At 34.1% G+C, this 27128-nt stretch overlaps 1 long non-coding RNA gene across 1 annotated transcript in view; it reads left to right on the forward strand.

Annotated features, from left to right (window-relative positions):
• Positions 1-27128, forward strand: part of LOC143677243 (uncharacterized) — a 250762-nt gene that overhangs the window by 214560 nt on the left and 9074 nt on the right. Inside the window, exons 6-7 of the long non-coding RNA XR_013172470.1 lie at positions 6181-6283; positions 18728-18786. This is a non-coding gene — a long non-coding RNA (uncharacterized LOC143677243). The remainder of the gene's footprint in view (positions 1-6180; positions 6284-18727; positions 18787-27128) is intronic.

A 27128-nucleotide genomic window follows, 5' to 3' on the forward strand; every position in this document is an offset into this window, starting at 1 on the left:
TCCTAATTCAGAAAAATAATCTCAGAGTAGATTTAAGCTACAGTTTATTATGCATATGACCTAGATGTTCAAAAGTCAGACAAATCCACTGTAATCATTTGTCTAGACAACATAAAATGCTGTTGTTACTTTTCTTAACTTTTGCATTTATTAAATGCCTATTTTGTGTTATAGTCTGTTAAATGAATGCACGTTGAAATAAATTTCTGCTGTTTATGGATTCAAAAAAATAAGAGGTGTCTTATTTTCTGATATATAGATTAATTCTGGGTCACATGAAATGTGAGGATTTCTCATATGATTAGACGGCCAGTCTTTGAAAGTCACAGAAATTTTAAAGCTGTATGTTTTTCTTTCCACAACTTGTACCTTTCTCCTAAGCGGTGTTTTGAGTTTGCTGAAGCTGACAAAATGCATTGTACCAGAAATGGACTGGCTTTTAGCAATGGGGATTCATTAGCTTACAGACTTTCAGTTCTAAGGCCATGAAAATGTCCCAATTAAGGCATCAACAGGACAGGAAATTATGAAGACCAATTAGGAATGAGTTTGGGCTCCTCTGTCAGATAGCAAGGCACATGGTGATGTCTACTGGTCCTTCTCTTCCGGCTTTCCTTTCCCTCAGCTTTTGGCTTCAGTGGTTTACTCTCAGTTTTTCAGGGTGCTTCTCTGAATTTCATCTCTTCATTTATGTATGTTTTCTCCTCTAATAAAAGATTCCAGGAAGAGGATTAAGACCCACCTTGAATGAGGCTGGTCACATCTCAATTGAAGCAACCTAATCAAAAGATCCAACCCACAATAGGTCTACACCCACAGGAATGGATTAAAAGAACATGACGTTTTCCAGACTACATACAACTTCAAACTACCTCCACATGGGGAAGGAATCATCTTGTAATTAAATAGCTGAAGGAATATCTCAGGCTTTAGATCCACCTAGGGGAAAATTTGTTCCCATCGTTGCTGATTGTGACCTATGACAAGCTGTGTAATAAAATCTTCCGTTTTCCCCTCTGTAAATTGAAGATGATAATAATCCTTTACCTGATGAAGTTTTAAAGGGAATTAAATATGAGGAAAAATTCCAAATCTCTTTATCTTTATTATGCTTAGTAGCAATCTTTTCTTTCATCTTCATCTTCTCCTTCTGGCTTTTGACTTTCTTTTCGCCAGAAAAGCAAACAGCTCTTTTGGTTTTTCCTGAGCCCCGAAGTATTTTTCTAGCCATACTTCCTTTAATTCCTGAAGGAATTATTCCATCTCCCCAATATATCTTAACACAAACAACAACCAGCTATTAAAATAGCAATAATATGCTAATTACACTGAAAAAAATGGCTTCAGTCTTACAGATTGGTTAATACGTTCCTCAACAGCAAAGACAGAAGCTTAAAAGGTCACCCAAAATCACAGATACCTGCACCTTGTGGATGACTAGAGTACACACTACAATCATCATCACCATCATTATACTGAACATTCGCATCCTAATTGTTCATTGTATAATCCATTAAAATTCAGTGGATGTCTCACAATATCACATATTTGATCTGCCAAATATTCCAGAGATAAAGCAGGTCAGTTATCAATGAGCTTATTTCATAGATAGGGAAATTGGAGCATAGAGAACTTAAAGTCACTTATTCTCTAAGCATAGATGATAGAATTGCAATATGCCTAACGTTTTTTACTTCAAATCCAATATTTGGTTTCAATCAAAAATAACCTTTAGGACAAAGATGGAGTAATGGTGAGCAGATTGACAATAAATGGGCACAAAATATGAAACAATGATTTTTCAAGCACAAGGTATCGGGTAATGAGGGACAATGAGCACTGAGAGGCCTGAAAAATTAAGGTGAGCCCTACTATTTACTCAGTTTACTTCTTTGAAAACATTTCCAGAATGCATTGAAGGTGACATGTCTCTGTTTGTGGTTACTGCTACAGAGTAGTTGGCTTAAATATCAGAAGTATATCACCTCATGATTCTGGGGACTAGCAGTTTGAAGTCAAGTGCTGGCAAGGTGATGCTTCCTCTTCAGGAGGAGATTGTTTCATTCCTTCCCCCTGGCTTCTAGTGTGGGGTCCACAAGAAAAGTCATTCTTTGACTGGTGGAGCCATAATGCAAACTCTGCCTCTGAACGTGACCATCTCTTTCTGTCTGTCATCTCTCTCATTTATGATTTTGTTTAAAAATCAGTGAACAAGATTAATATTTCTATTTTAGGCACTATTCAGTTTTGTTGGGAATTGACAATATTTTACTGAACAATATTTTATTTCTATGGCAGTAGTGGATAATGCTACACTTATGATTATGTAATGCAGAGCTCTTTGTTCCTTTTCTTAAATGATACATCTTACATGCTTTAAACTATGACTGGCACATGTTCGGTCTTCAAGGAATATTTATTGAATGGTAAATTTTGTCATGCCTTTAGGTGTTTGATTTCAATGGCAATTCTTCCAGACAGCATGCTTCGAAGACTAAGGCCATTCCATGATTTGATGTTTACTTTCACATATTATGTATATTACATATTGATCACCAGCAAGTTAATGTTTATAAAGACATTCTTTCAGTTTCAAAATTGAATTAGTCACACTGGGGCATAAAAAGCAATGAAACAGAAAATGTTAGGATAGAACTTATGCCTAGTAGAGCAAAAAGGTTCATAATCAAAAATTTGCTGACTGTTGAGGATCAATATGTCGACAGAACTTGAAATGAAAAACCTATTGTTTTTCTAATATTTTGCAACATTTGACACTTGAAATTATTTCATTCTGAATCTCCTAAAAATAAGAACATATATAATCATCATACTGTTATTACATCTTAGAAAATTAACATTTATTCACTAATATTTTTATCATTATATAGAGTCCATATTTGAATTCTTCAAGGTACTCAAAAATATCTTTTATAATATTTTATAATGCAACATCCAATCAAATATTATGCATTTTAGTACATGGCTTGAAATGCTGCTGAGATCTTCCTTCATGATTACAAGGAATATTATCCCAATTGCCAGTTACACTCCCAGCAGATTATTTTCTCTGACAGTTGCTCTCAGTTTAACAGAACACTCCTCATTAAACCCTAGCATTCTAATCTCCATTTGCTTCAGTTTTGTAGGGAATCCAAACTGTGACACACCTTGCATGTCTCTACAGTAGGATAATCACTGTAGCCAAGCTAACCTTTCCCTTGCTTTGCATGGCATTGAAATTTTTGAATAGTTCAGGTTATTGGGTTTATAAAATGTTCCACTTCTGGATTTTTCCTCATAAATAGGTTCAGATTAAATATTCCATGCAAGTACATTGTATTGGTTTTATTGTGTATTTCAATTTGCATAGATTCTGGGGAACACAATGGCATATTGCTCTGTGATTGGTGAGTCTAAGCTGATTACCATATTAAAATACACAAGATGGTGACTTTGAGATCTATTTCAAAGACACCTTTTCCCCATTTTAAGGTTATATTTTAAGATGCAAATGTAAATTATCTGTAATTAATCTGTGGATGGTAATTGAAAATGTGCCAAATTATCTACTCCCTAAAAACTGTTCACTCATGGTTTTATTACCCTCAGAAGATCCTTCCCTGAATTGTGTATTACTTTGGGGAGCTTGAAAAATCATTATAATTTTTTATTCTACCAATATGTCTACATTTAGAGACTTACAATCGTCAGTGAACCAGAGCTTCTCATTTCTCTGTTTCTTTCCCTCTTTCTCTTTCTCTTGTTCTCTCTCTTTCAGATTGCTATGTACTCATGGAGTAATTCTCCTATTCAATTTATGATGACCCATGAACAGCATTATTCCCTTTGTTGCTTAAGTTTTCCCATGTGTCAAAGTCAGGGTACTTTTTCAAGCTGCTTCCTATGTTTTTTTGCTTTCAAGCATAACAAGCTTTTCCATGCTCACCTTATGCATTGAACATGGAATTAGCCATTTCTTAAAGAAATTCTGCCTCATTATACAGAGAAAGTATATTTCACATCCAGATCTTGGTCATTATTTGTAGGTTTTTTCTTTTCTTTCTTTCTTTTTTTTTTTTCACATGGGCAGGCACCAGGAAGCAAATCCAAATCCAGGTCTCTGGCATGGCAGGTGAGAACTCTCGTCACTGAGCCACCATTGTCCATCCATTTGTAGGTATTTTTAATGGATATTTCTTTAATATATAATTCTTTTATTTAAAACACTAGAGAAGTTTATAAAAAGTTGAACAAGACATTGGTGAAGATATTTGGAACTAGAAATTACTTTGTGGCAAGGTTTTTATTTACAGATTTAATTTATTTAGTACTTATGGGTCATTAAGGTTTTCCATTTATTTTTGTATGCTGTTTTTGGAAGTTAATTTGCCTAAGGAAAAATTCATTTGTATCCAAATTTTCAAGTGTATTTATAAAAATCGGGGTAGGCCACATAGCCACATTGTCTCAGCAAGCAGAGTTCTTATGGTACCTGCCCAGCAAAAAAACAAAAAGAAAAGAAACATTGGCTTTGGGTTATCATCTTTTAATTGTTTTTAGTATATGAAATGTTGTATCATTTTATTATTTATCTCTCTTGCTAGGAATTTGAAAATGTTATTAGTTTTGTCAAGGAAAAAAAAATTACATTTTTGGTACTCTTTATTACCTACAGATATTTTTTTAGTCTTTCATTTATATTCCTATCTTTAATGTTTCCTTTCTTCTAAATTCTTTAGGTTTACTTTCCAGTTCTTGATATAAGTTTTTTCAAATGAGTACTTAGAGAAAAGCTTGAAATACCAGTGATAAAAAATGCATTTAAAGTTTTTAAATTCCCATCTAAGCATAATATTATCCATATTATGCAAGCTTGAAAAGCTATATTTTGATTAAAATGATATTTTATCATCATTCATTTAAAATATTTTCTAAAACCTATTATAATTCCTTTTTAACTACTATATTAATTTTAAGTATATTGCTTAATTTACAAATATTTGAAATTCCTTATTTATCTTTTAATTACTGAGTTCGAGATTAAGTACACTGTTGTCAGAAAATAGGCTGTGCATTTTTTTAAGCTTTTGGGATTTTGAGCCTTGCTTTATAAATCTATGATTTGGTCTGATTATCTGTCATGTTTTTGAAGAAAGCATACAATTTTGTTCACTGAAGTTTATAACTGGTACAGATTTTCCCAATATCTTGATTTAATGGCTTGGGGCTGTTCTTAGGGAACAAACCATGAGTTATAGTCTCTGCTACCAAACTGTTGCTTATGGTATTGTTTGTGGAAACCCTGCATGATGAATGGACATTCTTAAAAATGTCTTCACACATTACCACTTGGCACACGTGTACCTGGTCATCTGTGGAAATTCACCCTCCCTAGTTTGAGTTTCTCTAGAGATCCCATCTGAATGGAAACAAGTATCTAAAAGATGCATCAGTCTGAGTGGCTTTAGATGAAGTTACTTTAGAACTGGATAACAGCGTTTGAGTGTCAAGACTAATGGGAAGTGCAACTTGACAACCAAAAGTCAAATCAGTTTGACAACAAAAGGATAAAGCCCAATGTGTGGAAGGCATGAAACTTTGCGAGGCATTATATCTGTCTGCACATCGATGGAAGACATGCTTTCCTTCTGACATGTATTCCCGAGTTGTTGTAAAAGAGAGGGTGGGCTTCTACCCAATTCACTTGAACACCTGTACTAAGTGGGTCAACAGCCATGGGGTTCACAATTTTGGAGAGAGTAAACCTCTGAATCTAGGCTGAGGATGAAGGTTCCTATGGACAAGGGAAGTAAGCGAATGGTGCCCAAGGGAGAGCCCTGATGATCCACACCAACTACTACAGGCGTAGGCTGAGTCATCTACTGCAGTAGGCACGAAGACAGGCACAGGAGAAAACTGCAAAGCAGGCAGTTGAACCAAAGCCACTGTGGGCTTTGGTAAGAGCAACTTCTTAGGATATCTTGGAGGTGTTGTAAGGGTCTGTTTTCTGGCATTAGAGCTGCAAGAGTCTTCGAAGAAAGCTATTGGTTTATTTCTGAAGCTTCTAGTTCTTGAGTGTCTGGTCTAGAGATTGGTTTATACAGCAAGGATTCGATGGTCTTTTTTTTTTGAATTTCTGGTTATTCATATTGTTCTCCATTTCCCTCTTCTTACTAGGTGGATCCTTGTGCCCAGGGGTCTCATGGTCTGTTTTGTAGACGTGGGAGCTGCAAGGCCTGGACCAGCTCTTTCATGGAGCTAGATCAGCTTCTTGGTCAGGGTGAGTTCACAGACTTTAGGCCGCCGCTGCTGGGATGGGTGGGACACCAGAGTCCAGAACCAGGAGCCCATCAGGGTCACCACCTCAGAGGCTGCCCTGGCTCCCACACAGCCCCAAGACCTGCTTTACCTATTTTGAGATTATGTCATCAGCACATACCAACTTGGAATCTTAATCAAATAATGTTGAAATATTCCATCTATCAGCATGACATATACATGTCTGTGTATAGTAATACTTCCTATCTGAAGTCCATCTTCAGTATGCATGGGTTATCTTTATTTTCTCATTTTACTTTTGAAGTCTGTGTCATTATATTTAAAATGTATCCAAGTTAATCAGCATTCTTTAAAATCTAATTTTTCTAAAATAAATTCCTAAAATAACCAAAAATACAAAATCTGATATTTCAAAGTTTGTATTTAAAGTGAATATTGAGTTTATATTTAATGTATTTTTACATTTTACAGTTTTACATATGTGAGGTTAAATCTTTCTTTTCATATGTGATCTATTTGGCACCTGCTTTGTTTCTTTTTTTAAAGCAAAGTTGATATTATTTAATTTCCTTATTACATTAGCTTGATAGTAACACATTCTTTTATTAGTTCTTTAATGATTACTTTGGAGTTTGTACTTTGAACTTACTATAGTTGAAATTGCTACTCTTAGCACTTGCCAGAAAATGTAAGCCCTGAGCATCTCTCCATTGTATAAATTGTATACTGTTTTCGTATACTAGCTGAGTTAATTCTTTCATAATTTTAACAGGTATTTTCAGTTCTACAGACATTTTCATTAGTGTTTATGTATGCAGTGGCTTATTTATATTTATTGTCTGATTTACCAGTCCAGTGTTTATAATTCCTCATTACATTTCCATGTTTTCAATTAAGGGCATTTTCTTCATGCCCTTTAGCACTTCATATGGGTTCATTCTGCTAGCAATAAATTTCCTAGTGTTCTTTTTCCTGAAACCATTTATTTATTTTTTTAATTTAATGTTCAGTTTTTTCTTTTTGCATGCACAGGCACTGGGAATCAAACCTGGTTCTCCAGAATGGCAGGCAAGAATCCATGGCCCACCCTTAATCTTCAATTTTGAAGGCTATTTTCACTTAAAATTTATGTCCATTGCTTTTGGCTTCCATTGTTTCTGCTCAAAAGTCAGCTATTCCTAGAAGATTTTTTCTTTTCCATCAGACTTCTATTAATAGACAAGAAACATGTGTTACATAGTAAAAAATGCATGTAATTTGGAGCCTCAAAGCAGTGAGAGAAAATTGCAAGAAGCAATCTTGGAATTGATAATATTCAATACTTTCTAAATAGAGGAAAGAAACATCTAGAAGCTCTGAAAAACCAAATAGGAGAATGTAAGAAAGAAAATCCAGTAGATATCAAATTAAATAGATGGCTCACATTATATTTCTATCATAAATCACTATTACAAATGCTATCATTGATGGATTCTTTACATGAATTAACTCTGTTAAATCTTCCAGTAGCCCTATGAGGTGAGTAACTTAAACTTCATAGAACAGATAAGGGAACTGCTGGTTTTGAAACTCTAGCACCTCAACTCTATAGATCACTCTCTTAATTACCCCTCCATGCCATATCCCAAATCCCTGCTCCTTTTATTTTTCAATATATCTAAATCTATATATTTCTCAAGAAAGTTTCCAATGTCATATTTGAGATGGCTACTATTATCTCCTTTCTAATCTCACTATGCCTAATTTGGTTCTTTTATATCTATCATACTAAAGCTGATGTGACCTTATCAAATATAAATAGGATTATTTCAGGTCTTGAGGTAAATGTTAAAGTAGTTCGATTTTTACTCTAATGACTAAAGGAAGCCACTGAAAGTATTAGATTTTTTTTTGGTCCTGGATGTCTCTGACTTCCTAATTAAAAATATAAGTTTAAAAAAAAAGTAAGTTTAATGAAGTTTAATGAAGGCAGGGACCATCTCTATCTTGTTACTACTGTATTCCTAGAAACAAGCACAGCTTCCTGCTGAAAAAAATGCTTAATAAATAGTTTGTAACTGGGTGAGTGAATTAAGAATAGGTAGCTAATATCATCAAGGATATTTCATTATAGATTTGCCATATTCTCCTTTTTATCGTCCCATTAATCCTTCATTTTCAGGGCTACTAACTTATGAAAGCTTTGTCTTATGTGCTGTGATCAGCATTATATTAATGTGTGCTGTGATCAGAATAATATGCCTTTTCTCCTAACCACAGTACTACCCAGGGCAAAATATACTGCCTTCCACCATCCCCCAAATTGCATATTACTACACCTACATGCACATTATTTATTACACTTTACTTTGACAAAACTTCAGTACTTCAAACAATTGTTTAGTGGAAGAAGACAGGTGTCACAATGGGACCAATTACTCCTTTGCAGATATTCACTGGTAAAGCACACTGCTTCAGTCATTTCTTTAATCTGAAATTTGTTCTAGGGAAAAGGTTCTTCTCCCTAAATTTCTTGACATTTCTCACAAAGTTAGATGCTAGATGCAGATTATTTTAAGGATATATTCCTTTTCACTCTGGGGCCAGACATTTATAACTGTATCATTGAACTCAGAAATTTAGGGAAACTGTCTTTTTATCAGGATTTTGTTTTCTCAACATAGATTTTTGTACTATAAAATAACTTCAATTTAGAATTGCCTGAAATTTTAAAGCATAGGTCTAAGTTTTAAAATGTCATTTTAACTATAATTCCTTCAAATAAATAAAAATTGTGGGTCCTGTTTCTATAGGGGACTAAATTTTAATTTGTTATATAATAAATATTTTGAATCTCTCAAAGTTTCTGGAATGGCAATAACTTCATATTCTTGACTCTTGTAAAATGAAAATTGTAACAAAACAATCCTAGGTCTTAATTTATATTCCTAATATAATAAGAAAGATTATTTTAACTTAAGTCTAGTGTCAGCTTTAGGACAAATTTTCTTTAGGCATCATAGTCTTTTAAATGATCAAATAAGATAGTGAACTCTCCAAGGATTTTGAAAATATTTGAATTGTTTGAGAAAAAAAGTCATAAATAACAAGTTTACTAAGGACTAGTTTAGTCTGGCAATGTGACTCTAATCTTTATATGCATATAAAGATATAAAATATAATTTTTTGTTTTACTTATGCATTGATTTCTGAAAGGACCATATAGTTACTGTCTTAGTGATCAGTCCTACCTAGATATCTACAGAGTGCTGGAACGAACACTCAACCAATTTTAAAAAATCACATATTAAATTCTAGCCATCTGGAGAATTTAGTCTTTATGTAACTCAATTACCAGCCTCTTTTGCTTCCTAAGTACACAAGAAAATTGGCACGCCTTTTCTTTCATCTCTGGGTGGTCCTCAGTGCTATTTGCCAAGTGTTTCCTGTTCTTCTCATCCTTGGTTACGTTGTAATATTGTGATTTTCTGCTCCAGTGAAGTTAAATCTGGTCATGTGATATGATTGATAAGTGGAATGCATCTAGGAATAATTAGTGGACCATTACTAGGTGCAAGTTTCATTGCCAGTGCTTGATTTACTATGATCCCTCATTTTCTCTGCCATGAAACATTCATGACCGTGGCTATTTCACCAGTGTAGGTCTCAAAACAAAGACTGTACAGACCAAGTAAAGCTCCATTCATGTTCTATGACTCCATTTTCCCTCTAACTGCATGGTTTCTCGTTGGTTTCTATTTTTTCTGTCATCTTTTTTTTTCTTTACAATTTTCTTTTATTGTTGTAACATATATGTAACATAAAAATTTCAGTTTTAGTTATTTTGAAGTGTACAATTCAGTGGCATTAATTACTTTTTTAATGTTGTGCTAAAATTACTGCCTTTAATTATTAAAACCTTTCCTCACCCAAACAGGAACTCTTTAGCCATTAAGCAATAATTCCTCAACCCCCTTCCACACCTCCTGGTAACTTCTTTCACTCTCTATGAATTTGATTATTGTTCTGGTCATCCTTTAACCTGATTTTGAACTGTCAGTGAATTTTTAATCCAGTCACTTAAATGTGATTGCTTTATTTTTTTTCTGGTCCCCCCCCCCTTTTTTTTTGCATGCTGTATGGTAGAGTTCACAGTTCATTCTTTTTCCATATGAGTATCCTGTTATTGCAGCACTTTTTGTTTGTTTGTTTGTTTGTTTTGGGTGGAAGTGCATGGGCTGGGAATCGAACCCAGGTCTCCTGCACAGCAGGAGAGAATTCTACCACTGAACTACCCTTGCACCTCTTGGCTGCTTTATTTTTCAGTGTGAATTTTTACCATAACAAGGACAATACAGTTCATTTACTCACTTAAAGTTACTCTAATACAAGGCTGTTATCTTTAGTAGAGTAAATAGACTAATAAGAAGCAACAGACTTTAAATATTAAATATCAATATACTCACCTTTTCTCGTCATTCTACCACAGGGGATTGTTTTCACTGGTTTTCTTCTTACTTGTGGCCTTTGGTTCCTATAAAAGGCATTTGTATCAGCCTCTTCTCATTTTCACATTTCTTTTAATAGAAAACGCTGCTCCATCTCACACCGCCTACTCGTTATCCCTCCTCAGCACACACTGTTTGTTCTCCTCAACTGCACCTTTGGCTGCCGTTAAATGGAATGATTAATTTCCAGTTATGTCATTTCTTCACAACTACATATATGTGTGCATTCTTTTACTTCTTCACAAAATTTTCTTTATCCTTCCATTTACCTGGAAATGGGAATTGAATAGTGCTTTTCCTATGAAACATACCCTTATTACTCAAACCAAGTTTATCTTCTTGCCAGTGTTTTCCAGAAATTCCCCATACATAACCCTGACACAGCACTTCACATGTTGTCTTAACTATTCTTTACACATCTTTAAAGCACCAGATTTTTAGCTGTTAGAGAGTGAGGAGAGTGTCATTTTCTTTAATATAACTAAGTATCTTTTATTTCCTAAATTGATTTCTGTCATCAAGTCAACCACCACCATTTCACATCATGAATGAATAACTGCCTGACTGAAATGGGGTGAGTGGCCTTTTCTACTAGATTATAAAACTACTTGAGGGAAGGGATGGAGTTAAACATGTTTATGTTCCTAGCACTTAGCCACGTGCTTCACACAAAGGAGATACTAATAATTTTTGTTGAATAAATTAATTGGTAAAATGGACCAGTCCATTTTATTACCATATTGTTGGATTTTACCTAGGTGGTCAGTTATCTAATGCTGCCAATGGCTTCCCAGGATCCCATATGATGCATAAAAAGGTATGGTTATATATATATATATATATATATATATTTTTTTTTTTTTTTTTTTTGCATAGGCAGGCACTGGGAATCAAACCCAAGTCTCCAGCATGGCAGGTGAGAATTCTGCCTGCTGAGCCACTGTGGCCCTCCCAGTGAGGTCATTTTTAATAGCTTAATATCCACCTATATTCTTAGTACTTACCCACTTATGTCATCTGCTACAATCTCCAACTCCAGAGTCATGTGCCTAACTCCAGCATGTTACATCCCCCCCAAAAAACCCTAAAATGTTCCCCACAAAATATGGTTGTCCTGGGTATTTTGTTTCATGTCAAATGGCACCACCATGGGTTGAGTTTCATGTCTACAGATGACAACTTCTTTTGCCAAATCTTTCATATGCAGTATACCACGAAATCCTATTGAGTTTAAATTCCTGAATAACTCTTAACACCTTCCTTAATTTTTATTATACCTCTCTACCACAAGCAATATACTTTAACCAAATTATTATTATTTTTCATTTGTAGTATTTTTTTCTGACTAAATATGTGCGCAGCTAGGTCCTTTACTATAGGCAAATGCGTTTTAGAATTCCATACACTGTCCTCAGTCACTTCTGTGAACTCCCTTTGACTTCTTTCCCGAACTTCTGTCATAGGGAAAGGATCTAATAGTTAAAAAATGTTATTGTGGTAATTACCTAAGATAATTTAACCCTTGAACTGAAAGGGAACACAATGATTTTGGGAATTTACATTCTTTGGAGACAATGTACATAATGGTTTAGAACATATTTTGAAAACCTTTATATTCCATTCCCCAGCATTGTCATCTTGAGGAAATTGGAGAAAGAATTTCCATCTGTAAACCGGAGATCATTTCCATTTCCACAGGATTTTAGGATTTCATTCAAATAAACACTTTGTGAAAATTGCTTTAAGTAGTAATTGACTCCAAGTGATTTCTTAATAAATGAATGGTAGGTGAGAGGTGTATGAGTTTTGAAACATATATCCTATAGCACTCTTTGACCCTGTTATAGAAATAAAGCACAGTTTTCCATATCTCATTTTCAGAGACTTTAGTTTTGAGGATTTTGGAAGTTGGAATAAGTGAATTTTAACTGAAGTAAATAATAGGGAAAACTGAAAGTTGCTCTAAACGTTTAGGAGAAAACAAAACAAAAAAAACTATCATTGTCCTCTTTTCCTCTGGAGTTTATTGCCTTTGGACTCACAGAGGAAGTTGTATTGCCCTGAAATGGTGTATTGCTGGACTGACAAAGACCTTGGTTGGAAGACAATTACATACTCTCTCAGGAGTCCATCACCAAGTGATAATGAGGTGTGAACACATTCCTCAGGAACCACAGACATGCCAAAAGGGCAATTTAACACCTCTTCAAAAGATGGATGAGATATGAATTATTCATAATGAGCTCAGGCCAGACTCTGTGCAGCTGACTAGTTCAGAACATTGGCTAGAGAGATCCTAGCTCTTTTACGTGGCATTTGTGTATCTTTCCCCCAGGCAAGATCTTTAACCTATTTAATACTTTTATAGCAGAGATGTTCAGAGAATTCTCTCCCTCTCTCTCTTCCTCTTTCCCTCTGTTTCTTTAATTTTCACTATTCCTTTACCGATTCATCTAGGATTTTTTGTTTGTGTAGCCCACGTCAACTTCATTTTCTGTTTTGTCTTTCTTTGTTCAGGTCTGACTGCTTTATGCTGTAAAGTCATGATATCCAAATATATATGAAAATAATGCTTCTGTGTTAAAGCACACTATTCATTTCCACTGACCTGGCTGGGCTTTGCCAGAATTTATCCGCAAGGCCATAGGAGTGGGCAATGATGTTGATGAGACAACTGATCATTGCAAAATTTCTAGGCATGGGGAAATATTTTCTTTATATGGAATCAACTGATGAATAAAGAATCAGTAACCACACCAATGTGCTATGAGCCGGTGTTTATCAAGCTCCTTCATGGACACCCAATGGTGTTTTGACATTTACGTTTCTAATGTTGCTTTGATATTATCCATTCGCTTCATAAATAACTTTGTGAAGGATTATTATTTATGAATTAAGTTCTTTCTTTTCCCTCCAAATCACACACTCATCTGTAACCAATAGTTAAAATTTGTAAATATGCTAGGATATATATTGGAAAAGTACCAATTCCTTTAGGAAGAACGTTCATAATATTTTTCTTAGTGAGACCTGACTATTGTAAGCAATTCTAAATGCATATTGAGCAAAATATTTTGTTTTCAAGAATACTCAAAAGTGAAGCCATACTTTCCTATTTTAAGGCACTTTTATTTTTAGTGCTTTGCGTTTTTCCAAGCTCACTTTTTAAAAATTCTCTAATTTAAATGCTTACTTATGAAATGGATAAAAAAAAATGATTAAGAAGATATGCAAAGAATAGCTTAGTGACACAATGAGGTAGCCCTCAAATGAAAATGCAAACATTTTCTGCTGTACCCAAAGCTCTACTGATCAAGACAGCATTTCCCTAAATATTTATTTCTCTCTTTTTTTCCATATAACAGTTTCCTTTCGTCAAGTCCATATGTAGCCTAAGTGAGCTTCCATATATAGCCTAAATGAGTTTCTTTATTGAAATCAATCTGCTAACGATGTCCCTATAATTGCTTATTTTTCTTATATTTAATTTTGTGCAATTTTCTTTCTTAATTATGGTAATGTCTCCATTTTAAGATACTGCCAATTTTTAGGGAAACCATTATTTGAATAGCAAATTGGGGAGGGAATAATAAAGCATTATCAATTAAATATGCATATTAGTTGCATGATACACCAAGAGTCCTGAAAAAGAAAGCTTTGTGAGAAATTATGCTTCTTAGATATTAGAATATAGAGATATTTTGCTGTAGTTTTAACTACTTTACTGATTTAAAAATTTAAAAATAATAAATTATATGATAAATTTAAAGCTATATTCTTTTATTTTCTAACTTATTTCAAAAATATAATTTTACACTTTTGGCTTTCCTTGACTTAGTTTTTTCTTTAACTATCCTCTTTCTTAGACTCTTTAGTTGATTAATTTGTACTCTTTCATTTTATTGGGAAAGCAGCTATGGATAAAGGCTTATCTCTTAGTAAAATATTTCCTGTGTTTCAAAAGTTTCAAAAGATGAAGTGTCTCTATTGCTATTTTACATAAATTTATTTATGCACTTATTTAAAGAATTCTTCTCCACATACCACATGCAGGCACAATGCTCAGTGATTGGAATAAAATGCAGACCAAAAGGAAATTTCAACTTTACGTTATAGTAGGGCAGACAACTATAAGCTGTCTGGATAAGTAAATTATCCAGGAAAACACATAAAATGAGAATTTAACGTATGTGACAAAGAAAATACCTGAGGCTTGGGATCCATTTAAAGCTTGAGCTTAACTCAGGTAGGGGCTAGTTTAGGGGAGGATTTTCTGAGTGAATGAATTTGAGCTGAGGTTTAAATGATATGTATATCATAAATATATTCTACCAAATGAAGAAAATCACAAAAATATTCTGGGTCACAGATCAGAAAATTTTTTGTGCAATGGGGCAGATAGTAAAGACTTTTGGCTCTGTGGCCTATGCAGTCTTTGCTGCAACTATTCAAGTCCACCATTATAGTGGGGAAGCAGCCAGACATAATGCGAAAAGGAGTATTATGGGATTTGGCATCTGCTTTTAAACAGCTGTTGTAATTTGCTAACCCCTACAACAGAGGCACAAAGAGCAGAATAAACAAAAGCCCCTTCTTGGAAAGAACTGAGAAAATGAGATAATAAAGGAAGAGCTGGTTCAGTACCCAGGTGTGTGGATGAGCAGATTGTACACTGCACAGTCTTATGTTGTGGACCTGGTCAGGGTTGATGGAGCTTAGAGAACATGGAGAGCACGGTTTAATGAAGTTGGGAATGTAAGTGTGAGACAGACGTCGGCTATATTAAAAGAAATGGGAATTCATGAAATTGTTTAAAGAAGGAGTATTAATGGCATGTTTTGATTAACACATTGGAATGATTATTCCAGTTCCAGCTTGGAAGATAGCCCATAAAGAACTGGAGTAGTGACTTTATTAGTTTTATAAAAATAATGCATATTTAATGTTAGAAAAACTTCAATTCATTAAAGGGAAACAAAAAAAATCAGTGTTTTAAAAAGCATTCCAATCACATCTCCAAAAGTAACTACTATTGCATATGTATATGAATTTTATTAAAGATAATTTTAATGTATAAACAGTGTTAGAAATAACTTCATAGAAATTGCTTCACACTATACATTCTGTTAGCTCTGTTTAATCCTGCATTTGCCACTTTCAGGTCCATTTATCTCTTACACCAAGATTGCTACTCCATCTGGCCTCTCTGTAGTAAATGCAATATTATGGCATTAATATGCAATATTGATTTTATTGACCTAGAATGAAAGTTGTGGGATAGGGTAGCTTGAATTATATACACCAATTTAAACTTGTTCCTAATCTTAATCTGCCTTCCGATGGGTATGGAACCATTGTAAATAGGACTTCTTGAAGATGTTATTTTTAGTTAAGGTGGCCCCACTGAATGAGGGGGGCTTAATCTGAATTACTGGAGACCTTATAAAGGGAAAGCCACATGAAGGAAGACAGAAGCTGGAAGTCAGCAGGAACAAGAAAGAGAAAAGAAAGTATATCATCATGTGAGGGGAGGCAGAAAAGCCAACCACGGAGTCCCACGGATTGCTGCAAACCAAGTGCAAACGCTATAGTCCCTGGGCGGAAACAAGCCTTCTAGGCTCCAAAAAGATGAAACAATAAATTCCTGTTGTTTAAACTGACTCATACGGGATTCTTGTCATAGCAGCTGAACAAGTTAAAGATATGATATAATTCAATACTCTAGTGCTATGAAATGACTAGACATGGCCTTTTTTCATCTTCTACTAAAATACTGCAGTATTAGGGGGAAATTTTACCTTGACTAGGTGGAAGCATTTAGCATAATTATCCAGTAAATGCTTAATGAAATTAATATTTTGCTTGACATACCTTATGTACTTGTTTGAAAGGAAGTATGCCCCCTAAGAAAAGCCATGTTTTAATATAAATCCCATTTCTTAGAGGTAGAATAATCCCTATTCAATACTGTATATTTGAAACTATAATGGCATCATCTCCCTAGTTGATGTGATTTAGTTAAGAATGATTGTTAAACTGGATTAGGGGATGACATGCCTCCATCCATTTGAGTGGATCTTGATTAGTTTCTGAGGTCCTATAAAAGAGGAAACATTTTGGAGAATGAGAGATTCAGAGAGAGCAGCACCACGGAGCAGAGTCCACCAGCCAGTGACCTTTGGAGATGAAGAAGGAAAATGCCTCCCGGGGAGCTTCATGAAACCGGAAGCCAAGAGAGAAAGCTAGCAGATGACGCTGTATTTGCCACGTGCCCTTCCAGCTGAGAGAGAAGCCCTGACTGTGTTCGCCATGTACCTTCTCACTTGAGAGAGAAACCCTGAACTTCATTGGCCTTCTTGAACCAAGGTATCTTTCCCTGGATGCCTTTGATTGGACATTTCCATAGACTTGTTTTAGCTGGGACATTTTCTCGGCCTTAGAACTGTAAACCAGCAACTCATTAAATTTCCCATTTTAAAAGCTGTTCCGTTTCTGGTATATTGCATTCTGGCAGCTTGCAAACTAGAATACCTTAAAAATGTCGTCAGCAAATACTGAGGCCCTTTTACATTCTGATGTAAAATATTCTTCTTAGCTGAATTAATATGTTCTTCAAAAAAATCTTGAAAAGTCTTTGAGGGATATGAAAAATTTCACTTCTTAGATATATAGTAAACTACTCTTACTAATATAATTTAATATTAGTCAATAGAAGCAGCAACATTGGATTGCATTTTTATAATTTTGATGATGACTATTTTATTAAATGTTCTTTCATAGATTGTGCTTTTGTTGTCAAATTTAAGAAATCTTTGCCTAACTCAAGGTCACAGAGATTTTTCTCCCATGTTTTCAAGTATAAGGTCTTTTTAATTAAATATTTTAATATAGTATTTTTGTTGTTTTAATTTTTGCAAACAAACCCTCATTTTTTGGTTATCTTTAAAAACAAAACACAAATGAATGTTTGGGTGACACTTAAGTGTATATATATATATATATATATATATATACACACATTTTAAAAATAATTGACTTTTAACTTTGTATAATGTTTTCAGTGTTCATCTATGCTGCAGCGTATAGAAGAATGCCATTCCTTTTTTAATACCAAATAATATTTCATTATTTTATTTACCTATGCATTATTGATGGGCCTTTGAATTGCTTCAACTTTTGTTTATTGTGAATAATGCTATTATAAACATTCATGTACAAGTTTGTGTGGGGATATATATATTTAATTTCTTTTGAAAACACACCAGGGAGTGGAATTCCTGGGTCATATGGCAACACCATGTTTAATCATTTGAAGAACAGTTAAACTGCTTATCAAAGGGGCTGTACCATTTGACATTCCAATCAACAATGTATGTGGGTTCCAATTTCTGCCTGCTTATTATGTATATTTTTCATTTATAGCCACTCTAGTGACTGTGAAGTGATGTCTCATTATGATTTTGATTTGCGTTTTTCTAAAGGCTAGTGGTTTGAGCACGTTTCCATGTCTTTATTGACCATTTGTATACTTCATCTGAAGAAGTGTCTATTCCCATACATTGTCCATTTCATAATTGGCTATTTACTGCTTTATTATTAATTCCTAACTGTTCTTTTTATATACTGGATGTAAGTCCAATAACAGATCTATGATTTTTAAACACTTTTTCCAATTTTGTGGGCTTTTATTTCAATTTTTCTCGGCTTTTTATTACTATTTTCTATTTTTAATTAGAGAAGTTGTAGGATTGCAGAAAAATCATGTAAAAAATACAATGGTTGCTGGTGTCTGCCCATGCAAAAAAAAAAATACAGTGGTATCATTTACCCCGTATTGTTGACACTTTGCATAGTATGGTACCTTTGTTACAATTGAAAGAATAATATTGCAATTATTATGTTATATACCTAATAGTGGGATTCTTGGTTCATATGATACTTCTTTACTTAAATTCCAGAGGGACTGTCAACCGTCTTCCACAGCATCTGTACCATTTTACATTCCTACCAGCAATGAGTGAGTGTTCCTATTTCTCCACATGCTCTCTAACACGTGACTTTCTGCTTCTATTGTTTTTAATGGTGACCATTCTCATTGTGGTTTTGATTTGCATATTCCCAATAGCTGATGATGTTGGGCATCTTTTCATGTGCTTTTAGCCATTTGTGTGTCCTCTTTGGAGATATGTTTATTCAAGTTTTTTGCCCATTTCTTAATTGGGTTGTTTCTCTTTTTATTGTTGAGTTATAGGATTTCTTTATATATTCTGAATATTAAAAATATTATTGGATATGTGGTTCCAAATATTTACCCCCATCGAATAGGCTGTCTTTCACATTCCTGAGAAAGTCCTTTGATGCCACAAAGTTTTTAATTTTAGGGCAATTCTATTCATCTTTTATTTCCTTTAATTTCTCATGCTTTGGATGTAAGTTCTAAGAAAACATTTCCTAATGGAAATCTGAAAATGTTTTCTGATATTTTCTTCTAAGCATCCTGGCTCTTATATTTAGGTCTGATCCATTTTGTGTAATTTTTGCGCATCATGTGAGATAGGAGTCCTTTTTCATGCTTTTTCACATGAATATCCTGTTTTCCTGGCACCATTTGTGTGCAAAAGACTATTCTGTCCCAATTGAGAAGACTTGGCAGTCTTGTTAAATATCACTGCCTATAGATGTGAGGAGCTATTTCTGAAATCTCAGTTTGACTTCAATGATTATATATTTATCCCTGTGTTACTACCATGCTGTTTTGAGAGCTGTAGCTTTGCAATATGCTTTAAAGTCAGGATGTGTTCTAGCTTGCAGGCTGCTGGAATGTGATATAGCAGAAACGGAATGGCTTTTGAAAAAGGGAATTTATTAAGTTGCAAGTTTACAGTTCTAAGGCCATATCCAAATTAAGGCAAGGAAAATGTCCAAATTAAGGCACCAACAAGAGGTTACCTTTACTCAAGAAAGGCCAATGAAGTTAAGGGTTTCTCTCAGCTGGAAGGGCACTGGCAAAGTCTGCTAGTTTTCTCTCCAAGCTTCTTGTTTCATGAAGCTCACCTGGGGGTGTTTTCCTTCTTCATCGCCAAAGGTCTCTGGCTACATAGGCTCTAAAGATTTTTCCAAAATGGTTCCCTCTTAAAAGGCCACAGTAAGCAGCCCCACTGTGAATGGGTGGAGACATACCTCCATGGAATCCATCTAATCAAACTTACCACCCAGAGTTGGGTGGGTCACATCTCCACGGAAACAATAAAAAAGCTCCCACTCAGCAGTACTGAATGAGGATTAAAGAACTTGGCTTTTCTGGGGTGCACCACAGATTCTAACCAGCACAGGATTTCTGAGCCCTCAAAATTCATTTTTTTTTTCAAAATGGCTTTTGACTTTTCACAGCTCCTTACCACCCAAATAAATTTTATAATTGGCATTTCCATTTCTGCAGAGTAGGCTAATGATATTTTGATTGGGATTGCATTGAATCTGTAAATTATTTTGGGTAGAATTGACATATTAATGAAATATAGTCTTTGAATCCATAGACATTCTATGCCCATCCATTTATTGTCTTCTCTCATTTTTTTTTAGCAGTGTATGGTAATTTTCTGTGTACAAAGTCCTTACATTCTCAGTTAAATTTATTTCTATGTAATTGATTCTTTCTCTTTTTTTGTTATGGTAACCAAATATTTTCCTTGATTTTCTCCTCAGATAGAAACACTACTGATTTTCCATGTTGATTTTGCACCTCACCTCTTTGCTGAATTCATTTATTAGCTGTAGGAGCTTTGTTGTTGATTTTTTGAGATGTTCTATATATAGGAGAATGTCATCAGTGAATTGTGAGTGATTTGTTTCCTCCTTTCCAATTTTGATCATTTGATTTCTTTTATTTACCTAATTGCTCTGGCTAGAACTTCAAGCACAATGTTGAACAACAGTGGCAACTGTGAGCATCCCTTGTCTTTTTCCAGATCTTAGAGAGAAAGTGTTATCTCCTGCCATTGAGAATGATATTAGTTGTGGGTTTTTCTTGTATTCCCTTTATAATGTTGAGGAAATATCCTTCTCTTTCTAATTTTCTATGTGTTTATATCAAGAAAGATTGCTGGAATTTGTCAAATGCCTTTTCTGCATCAACGGAGATGGTCCTGTGGCTTTCCCCCCTTGTTTTGGTAATGTGGTGTGGTAGTTAGATTCAGTTGTCAACTTGGCCAGGTGAAAGCACCTAGTTCTGTTGCTGTGGACATGAGCCAATGGTAGGTGAATCTCATCTGTTGCTAATTACATCCGCAGTCGGCTAGGAGGCGTGTCTGCTGCAATGAGTGACGTTTAACTTAATTGGCTTGTGCTTAAATGAGAGAATGCAATGTAGCACAGTCTAGCAGCTTGGCATTCCTCATCTCAGCACTTGCAGCTCAGCCCAGGCCCTTGGAGATGGAGAAAGAAATCACCCCGGGGAAAGTTGTTGGAACCCAGGGGCCTGGAGAGAAGACCAGCAGAGACCATCCTGTGCCTTCCACGTAAGAAAGAACCTCAGTGGAAAGTTAGCTGCCTTTCCTCTGAAGAACCAACAAAATAAATCCCCTTTTATTAAAAGCCAATCCATCTCTGGTGTGTTGCATTCCGGCAGCTAGCAAACTAGAACATGTGGTATTACATAATTTTATTTTCTTATGTTGAACCATGTTGGCATACCTGGGATAAATCCCACCTGATAATGGTAATTCTAATGATGTGCAGTTGGAGTCACGCTGCAAGTTTTTTGTTGAGGATATTTTTGCATTTATGTTCTTAAGACAAATTTATCTGTAATTTTCTTTTTTGCTAGTATCTTTATCTGACTTTGTGTTAAAGTGATTTTGGCCTTACAGAGTTAAGCAGAGTCTCCTACACTTCAAGTTTTTTGAAGAGATTGAGCAGGACAGGTAACACATCTTCTTAGAATTATTGGTAGAATTCACCTGTCCTAGGCCTTTCTTTGTTGTGAGATTTTTGATGACTGCTTCGATCTCTTTGATTGTAGTTTGTTTGTTAAGGTCTTCTATTTCTTGTAACATCTCAATTTCATTTATTTCTGCTCTAGTTTTTCTTATTTCTTTTCTGCTGCTTGCTCTGTTTTAGATTGTTGTTCTTTTTCTGGTTATTCCGGGGTTGCATTTAAGCCTTGTATTTCATCTCTTTCTTCTTTTTTAATGTAAGCACTTAGGGCTTAAAATTTCCCTCTCCAGCACTGCAATATCTTCTTTGACCAATTTTTTGAGAGTGTTATTTAACTTACACGTATTTGTGGATTTTCTAGTTCTATGCTTGTTATTGATTTCTTGGTTCAGAGAAAATACTTCTAGAAGTTATTCTTTCCAAATTTATTGACACTTGTTTTGTGACCCAATATATAGGCTCTCCTTGAGAATGATACATGTTCACTTGAGAGGAATAATGTCACTGTTTTGGGCTGAAATTTTCTGTATATATCTGCTATGACTAGTTAATTTATCGTATTATGCAAGTTCTTTGCTTCCTCATGGATCTTCTCTCTAGATATTGCATTTAGTGATGAGAGTGGTGTATTGAGGTCTCCCTGTTATTGTTGAAGCATCTATTTCTCCCTTTAGATTTGTATGTGCTTGATTCATGTATTTTGGGGCACTGTGTTAGGTACATAAATATTTATGATTGTCATTTTTTCTTGGTGAATTGCCCATTTTATAAGTTTATAGTGGCCTTGTTTCTCTTATAACATCTTTTTGACTTAAAGTCTATGTTGTCCAGTATGAGTATAGCTACACCAGGTTTTTTCTGGTTGTTTATGGCGTGAAATATCTTTCTCCATCCTTACATTTCAACGTATTTGTATTCTGGGTTTAAGGTGAGTCTCTCGCAATCAACATATAGCTTGAATCATGCTTTTTTATCCATTTTGCCAATGTGTGTCTTTTTTTTTTTTTTTTTAGCGTGGGCAGGCACCAGGAATCAAACCTGGGTCTCCGGCATGGCAGGCGAAACTCTGCCTGCTGAGCTACCATGACCCATCCCCAATGTGTATCTTTTGACTGCAGAGTTCAATCCATTAACATTCAGTACTGTAAAGGCAATACTTCAGCTATTTTGTCCTTTGATCTTTATATTTCATATCTTTATTGTCTCCTTCTGTTCCTTTATTGCAACCTTTTTTTTCTGTATAATTGGTCCTTTGTGATATATATGAGTGATCTCATTTTCCTTCTGCATGTTTTAACAAAGTTTCTTTGTGGTTACCCTGGGGTTTATGTTACACACCCTCCATCTATAACCTACTAATTAGAAAAGATACCAATGTAGCTTCAATAGCATGCAGATTCTCAGTTTTCATATCCCACTGTTTCCCCTCCTTATGTTATTTTTGTCCCACTTTATCACTTTATATCTTATAAGTTCATCAGCAGAAGATATGCATTTTTTTTTGCTCAATTGTATTCTGATTCTTATATTAATTAAAGAGTAAAGTTGTATATTGAATATATAGTATTATTGGGTTTTGCGTTTACCCTTTTAGTTACTGTGACAGTTTAAAACTATTATATGCCCCAGAAAAGCCATGTTTTAATCCTGATCCAATCTTGTCAGACGAGACCTATTTAGGGTAGAAACCTTTGATTATATTGTTTCCATGGGACATTGACCTACTCAATTGTGGGTGTGACCTTTTTGCTGGATTACTTCCATGAAGACATTTGGAGGCCAATTCCATAAAACGCCAATTATGGATGTGGCCTTTTGATTAAACGGAAATGTGACTCCACCCATTCAATGGGAGTCTTAGCTTACTGGAGTCCTTTAAAAGGGGAAACATTTGGAAGAATGCTCAAAGCTGATATAGACATAGACAACTGGAGATGCTTGGAGTCTGACAGATAGCAGATGCCTAGACACAGATATGCGGAGATCCAGAGCAAATATCTTTTTTGATTGTTTGAGAGTGTTCTTTTATAGATGTCCTTTATTAGATTGTGGTAGTTTCCTTCTATGTGTAATATTTTAGTGTTTTCACCAAAAAGGTGTTTTGGATTTTATCAAATGCTTTTTCTTGAATATTGATCATGCATTTCTTTATAATTTATTCTTTTGATATGATGCATGACATTATTTGATTTGGCATTGTCAAATCAACATTGTATTTCTGGGATAAATCTCACTTGGCAATAGTGGATAATACTTTTTGTATGATCTCAGATTCAATGCTAGTGCTTTAAAGAGGACTGATGTAAATGTATGTAAGTGATAATGTACTGCAGTTTGCTTGTGATGTCTTTATCTGATTTTTATATATGGGTAACACTAATTGTATAGAGGATGAATATATGTTCCCTCTTTATTTGTTTTTTTAATTTTTTTAAGAAGTTGTGAAGACTTGGTATTATGTTTTACTTAAATATTTGGGGGAATTTGCCAGTGACTGGGTGCTTTTTGTTGTGGGAAATTTAAAAATTACAACTTATATTTGCTTTTTATACTTACTCCCATTCTATTTCTTCTTGAATCAGATTTGGTTGTTTGTGTCTTTCTAAAAATTTGCCCATTTCACCTATATTATCAAAATCCTTGGTTATGGTCATTTATAGTTTCCCTATTTAATGCTTTTTATTTTTGTAAGATCTGTAGTGGTGTCTCCAGGTTTATTCCTGATTTTATTAAGATGACTTCTGTCTCTTTTTTCTTGGTCCATCTAGCTAAACAGTCATCTGTTTACCTTTTCCGAGAAACTGCTTTTACTAAATGTATTTTCTTGATTGTTTTCCATTTCTCTCATGTGAGTTTTGTTTTGCTACACTTTCACTGCTTTATTTTATAGTAACTAAATATTTTCTAGAATAATATTTTAATAACTTTAATGACTTTCCACTATAGTTTTCAGTTATTTTCTTAGGAATTCCTTTAGGGTTCTTAATCTATCAAAATCAAATTTATGCTAACTTAATTCTTGTGAGATATAGAAACTTTATTCTTATATAGCATGCTCTCTCTTCCTCTTTTTTTCTGTCATTATTTTATTTTAAATTATATCTATATATTTTGCAAATCCCCAAGTACATTTTTATAATTATTATTTTATAACATTGTATATTTTGAAGAAACCAAAGAAGGCAAGTATATATTTATAAAGTTTGTTATATTAATTATCATTTTTTCATTTCTGATTCTTTTCGATTCTTCCTGTGCATTCATGCTCTTATCTGGCACCGTTTCCTTACTCCAGTTAATTTTTTTCCCACCTGCTCCTTTATGATGTTAATGCGAAATATATTACATTTCTACATATTACAGGCACAATGATAGAATTATATAGATTTTATAATGCAATTTCTTTTAATCACTGAAGAAGAGAAGTCTAAAAATGAACAATGTCTTTAAGAATTACCTACAAATTACTTTCAGTGACAGTCTATTTTTTTGTGCCTGTTGATTTCAATTACTATTTGGTGTCACTTAGTTTCAGCCTGAATAATTTCTGTAATATACTGCATTTCTTATAAAGTGGATCTGCCAGCAACAAATTCTCTCCGTTTTTCATTATCTGGGAATGTCTTTATTTCGCTTTTTTTTTTTTTGCATGGGCAGGCACTGGAAAGCAACCCTGGTCTCCGGCAGGTGAGAACTCTGTCTGCTGAGCCACCATGGCCCGCCCCGTCTTCCTTTTTGAAAAATATTTTTACTATGCTTAAGTTCTTAGGTGATAGTGTATTTTTTATTCTTCCTTCAACACTTTGAGTATACATCTGACCTTCTGACCTTCGCTGCTTCTAATGAGAAGTGTGCTGTTAATCTTGTAGAAGTTGCTGTAATTGTGAACCATTGATTGCATATTCCTTAACATTTACTAAAATGTGACTTTGAAAGACTGTAAGAGAATTCGTTACCATCAAGAGCATGTGAGGTTTGTTTTTCCATAGTTGCCAACATCTAGTTTTATTTAACTTTCTGAATTTTGATAAGTAGTGGTGTGAAATTTTAGCTTAATTTTTAGTTATCTGAGTAATAATTAGGGAGACCATCACCTTATCACATTATTCATTACAGTTTTCCTGAATATGAATAACCTATGTGTTTTCTTCTGGTTAATCCACAGATTTTTATAGTTTTAATTTATAAGCTTCTCTGAGATAGTCAGACTTTCTCCTAAATTTTCCTTTCTTGCAGTTTTATATATTATGTATATGCTGTCAATATTTTGCCTTATGAACTGCATTTCCTGAGTGTCATTTAAGAATTTATTCATTTGCCAAAGGAGACAAAGATTTACTCTGACATTTTTGCTACTATATTTGTAATTTAGCTTTTACATGCCAATATTTAATATATTAGGAGTTTATTTTTATATATTATGTAAGGTATGGAGGATCATTATTTGAAACTCAGAACTTTTGATCTGACATCACTAATTTAGCATCTGTATGCAATATGAAAAGTTCATTTTCCTATGCTCATGTATCTGTTTTTTAGCTGTATTTTTTATTACTTTTGCCTCTTTCAATTATAGTTCTTTAATATTTCTTATTATTTTAGTCTTTTAGCATGGCTTTTTACGGTAGCACACGTTTATTTTCCTTGCTTTACTTTTCCAAATTGTCATAGCTATCTATGGCTTTAACCTTCTTATACATTTGAAAAAATAAGTTTATATACTAAAACAATTGTGAACATTTTGACACAGATAATACTGAAATGATAGAGTAATGGAAAGGGGTTTGGAATTGACGGCACATCCATAAAAGTTGTAATCAATTTATGTGACTATTCCCTTTTTCTTTTGAATAGAACTTTTCCAACAAAAAAATCTTCTGTTTTTACTATCCAGTTAGTTCCTAGATATTTTTTTTAATTTTTATGAATGTCATTTTTCTTTATAGTATATTATTATAATTATTTTTCTAGTATATTTTTTGTAATATGATCATGTGCCTATCACATTTGCTAAAATCTTTTATTGTTTCTTAGGATTACTTTTTGACATGGTGAAAATTTTACTATAGATCATAATAGCATATTCAAATAAAATTGTAAATCCTTTCATCTCTCTTATTTTGTTTATTATATAATTCTTTTGGCCAGAGTCTTCAGTTCTATTTTGAAAAATAACAGTGATAGTAAGTGTGCTTAACTTGTTGAAAAAGGCATGAGTTGTTCTGAAGTGTTTCTAGAGAGATTGTTTTCATTTTAGAATCTTGTTTTGTATGCTGTATAGCAGGGGTCACATTTCATTCTTTTTCCATCTAAGTGTTCCCTTATTTCAGCCCCATTTGCTGAACTTTTTGTTTGGTTGGTTTTTCTTTTGTTTGTTTGCTTGTTTGTTTGTTTGGGAGTGCATGGGGTGGGATCCAAATATTT

Source organism: Tamandua tetradactyla, chromosome 3, assembly GCF_023851605.1.
Source record: "Tamandua tetradactyla isolate mTamTet1 chromosome 3, mTamTet1.pri, whole genome shotgun sequence".
In the NCBI taxonomy this organism is placed as follows: domain Eukaryota; kingdom Metazoa; phylum Chordata; class Mammalia; order Pilosa; family Myrmecophagidae; genus Tamandua; species Tamandua tetradactyla.